Raw genomic sequence first — 4,490 nt, 5'->3', positions numbered from 1 at the left:
CTAACTTTACACAGCATTTTATATTTTTTAAAGTCATTTATTCAGCATCATGATCAGATTATTACATTTAGCAATCAACAGTGTGGGTGCAAACAAAGAAACAAACAAACCAACCTACAGTAAAACCCTTTGTTGGAATGTTTTATATTTTCCACAGAAAGGAAGCTAAAATAACCTGTTATACAACTAGTCACAAATACAGTCCTCGAGTTTTTTGCCTAAAACTGTCTTCTTTGGACCTGCCACCACTGTGCTTGGCTGAGTTTACGAACCTTTTGTAACCTGTAGCTTCCCTGTCACTTCTCTGGCTCTCCTCTCCTGCTAAGCTTTGTTTTCTAATTAAAATCTTCTTCCACAGCCATAGCTACTACCACTATTGAAACCGCCAGAGCCACCTTGATTTTGTGGTTTGGCAACGTGTTGGTCTCCACCACCATAGGGGCCAGAGCTTCTGCCTCCAAAGTTTCCTCCTTCCATGGGTCCAAAATTTGAAGACTGATTGTTGTAATTGGCAAAATCATTGTAACTTCCACCACGTCCAAAATTGCTCCCATTATTACCAAATCCATTATAGCCACCCTCACTGCCACCATATCCACCACCACCACAGTTGCCACCAAAGCCACCACTACCGCTGAAGTTTCCTCCATGAACAAAGTTGTCATTCCCACTGAAACCACCTTCACAACCACCACCAAAGTTTCCAGAAGCACTTCAACCTCTTTGGCTGGATGAGGTACTAGCCATCTCTTGCTTTGATGGAGCTTTCTTAACTTCACAGTTGTGGCCATTCTCAGTATAGTATTTCTGAATGACAGTCTTATCCACGGAGTCATGGTCATCAAAGTTTACAAAGGCAAAGCCTATTTCCCTGCCATGGCCTTAGTCAGTCATGATTTCAGTCACTTCAAAGTAATCTCTTAGGTGATGTTTTTCAGTGTCTTCTTTAATGCCACCAACAAATATTTTTGTCACATTTCAGTGGGCACCTGGTCTTTGAGAATCTTCTCTTGAGACAGCTCCTTTTGGTTCCACAACTCTTCTATCCACCTTGTGTGACCTTGCATTCCTGGAGGCATCCACCTGATCCACAGTGGCATTTGTGACAAACCCAAAGCCTCTGAAGTGCTTGGTGTTTGGTTCTCTCATTATCACACAGTCTGTGAACTTTCCCCATTGCTCAAAATGGCTCCTCTGACTCCCATCGGTTGTTTCAAAGCTCAACCCTTCAATGAAGAGCTTTCTCAGCTGTTCAGGCTCTTTATGAAACTCTGACTTAGGCATGACTGCAGTGAGAAGAGAGACTTTAACAATGCTTCCTGGGCGCCATCCACGGGCAGAAAGTGTGATTTTGTAAAATTATTAAACTTCGTAAAAATGTAAAGTATTTTAAGCCAACTAAAAACATAATTTTGTTATTAGCATGATTTTACCATCTGTCAGAATATTCTATCCCTTTGTATAAAAACACTTTTCTATGACCCATTTAATTTTAAATCTTTTGCTTAATATATAAATCAATTTCTGCACGTCAAAAACTTTATTAATTTTTACTTTTACCAATTTCTTTTACTTATTTGGATAGTAAAATCCAATTTAACTTTGAGTCCCTGGGGAATATAAAACAAATTTGTTTTATGTTAATTGATGTTTAAATGAAAATGTGTAAGAAATCTGTAACTGAACTTTTTAATTTAAAAACAAAGTTTAGTTTTTTAAAGTTGCCATCAATCCATTTTATTTAGACTTTCTGTTTGGTTCTATAAGGGATCATAACACATTTTTTGTATTGTCAATAGTTCTGAAACATACAAATATTAAAAATTCATTTAACATTTTAAGCAGTTCAAGTTTTGCAAAACTGTTACATATAATGCTATGTACACACACTAATACACACATGCACAATACATACATATGTGCATGTACAATTATTTTTGAGGAAGACATTCACTCATGATTCATCCCATTTGCTTGCTTTGAATATCAGTGTAGTAAAATGTATTTTATCTCTCATACAGTGTGATAATTGTGAATGTTAAAGTAGTTCTTTTATTATTATGTTTCAATTAAATGGTGCCATCAATGCATTATTTTGGAAAGTAAACAGAGTTTTTGTGCAATATATTTAATTTCTACATAAAAAATAAACTGAAACATTGTTACTATCTTAGTTGGAGATTAAATCCCAAGTCTACAGGCTCACTTTCCTTTCCTGTGAGTCAGCCTATCATCCTCTGTTCATGTGGGCTAGGTGTTTTCATAGAAACATACACATGAGACAGAGCACACATTGAGTGTCAAGAGACAGCCTCTTATTCTTTGACATAAAATACATTTTTAACAATAAGCACCACGATAATAATAAACACCATGATATTTTTATTATGATAAAAAATAAACACCATTATAAAAACTAAGTGGTAAGGCCATTTGAAACACAGCAGGACATTCACAAGATAGAAATGAAAGAGGTGAGGAAGAACAGAGATTATCAGTCAAAGCCCAAATAAAACAAAGAGTAAAGTGTCTTAAAGTGATAGAGAGATGTGCCTTATTACTTTAAAATAGAAAAAGTAATAGAAACTGCAGTGAGATGAAAACTGAGTAGGTTAGAGGTGGGCTATTAATAAAGGGACTTGTAAAGCATAGTGAAGCTTGATAGTATCCAAGTAAGTGGATTTGGGGCTCATATTGTTCTTAGTATGTGTCCAAGTCTGTTACTTATTAGATATGTGCACTTGGGCCAGGAACTAAACTTCTTTTCAAATACATGTTTTGGATGTATAAAACTGAAACAAGAATTTTACCTTCTATGATTTTTCTAATACTAGGGAGATATGGCATATACATACATTAACAGAGTGCTAGAGAAAGTTTAATCCCTTGTGTCTAATATGTATTAATGTTATAAATATAATATTTTGACTTGTATCATTAGGAGTTATGCTGAGAACAACCTCCTCTACTTAAGTATCTATATCATTTTGGGGAAGAAAAAGTCTTATTCTTCTCCAATAATTTGCATGTCCAATATTATGTTGATATATAGCTGCAAAGGACATAGGATTCTTAATGTTTAATGATTCAGTCTTTGTAATACAATTAAGAAAGGAAGAAGGTAGTTGGAAGAAGTATTGCATAATCCCATCCATAGCACAATCTATAGCACAGGCAAAAAAGCTTTCTATAAACACAATGAGACACAATTGAAAGGTCATCATGAAAACATGATGAGTTTTTCCTTTAGGAAGATCTCTGCGGCTATAGGTTAGTGGACTGAAGTTACAGGTGCTAGGAGGCATTTACTTTTTCTGTAACTGAGGAGAGAAGGTCACCAATCAGCAAAAGGTGAAGGGGGATGTGAAGCATTTTACAAAGACGTTTTGATACAGTTTCCAAGGAGAAAGTGAGTTAGAAGTGACTAGGAAAATAACTATGCCAAAGAGGTGTTGATGTTGAAGATCATGCAACAAACCACCCAAAAATATACATAAATTTTAGAGAACATATTACATCATATTTGAAAATGTAATAGCTTAGAAAAAAATTGTCAGTTAATGTATTCAATACATAATTATTGGTTCAATTTATGTTATGCATAGCTAAAAATGACTAAAGGGTTATTACATATATCCTATCTATAGCCCACAAATTTAAGATCTGCTTCAGGGTAAAAAAAAAAAACTTAAAAAATTACTGAAACTAACTTTATGTAACTTATAGTAAAGGAAATTATCAGAATACATTTGAAAGATAGTGTAGAATTTGGGATGGGATAAGCAAATTATCTTCATTGGATAATAATAAACTCTCATTGAGACCAAATTTTTCAAGACTTTGATAGCAAATCATGTTTTGTTTTTAATGTAGTGTTAAATTAATAAATGTAAATTTCCAACATTTTCCAAAGAAACAGTTCATTTATGAAAAGTGAGCATTTCATCTAAAATTTTGCATCTGGTAAATATTAAATCTAGGGAATATTTTAAATGATGAGAATTCCTAAAAGATTTTAAAAACAAAGTATAAGTAAATGCATACACTGTGAAAGGAAAATAAATCTCAGAAGCTCACAATCACTAAGCCAAGGGAAAAGCAAAGTAGGGAACTATGACAGACAAACATGCCTCCCATTTTATTTCTAAATAAGATGGCTACAAAGATGAAAAGCTGCATACCACCCTCACAATTTGCCCACAAGGAAATTCCTTGTGGAGAAAAGACAGACAGAACTCAAAGTCATCCTCTGAGGCTCGCCTGAAACAAAAGCATATTCGATTGCGTCTTCTGCCCTACTGTTTATGTAAAAATGCAGATACACTGAGCCAGTGTTCAGTGGAAGGCTGATGAAGGACTCAAAAAAATGCATTCTTTTGTCTCTTATATACTTATGACCTGGAACCCCACCTTAAGTTGTCCTGCCTTACTGGACTGAACCAATGTACACCTTACACATATTCATTGATGTCTCCTGTCTCCCTAAAATG

At 34.7% G+C, this 4,490-nt stretch overlaps 1 pseudogene; it reads right to left on the bottom strand.

Annotated features, from left to right (window-relative positions):
- Positions 1-339: 339 nt before the first annotated feature.
- Positions 340-1,284, bottom strand: LOC126959801 (heterogeneous nuclear ribonucleoprotein A1-like; annotated as a pseudogene).
- Positions 1,285-4,490: the final 3,206 nt, after the last annotated feature.

Source organism: Macaca thibetana, chromosome 1, assembly GCF_024542745.1.
Source record: "Macaca thibetana thibetana isolate TM-01 chromosome 1, ASM2454274v1, whole genome shotgun sequence".
NCBI lineage: Eukaryota > Metazoa > Chordata > Mammalia > Primates > Cercopithecidae > Macaca > Macaca thibetana.
The sequence above is the reverse complement of the archived record's forward strand: the minus strand, read 5'-3'. Positions and strand labels throughout refer to the sequence as shown.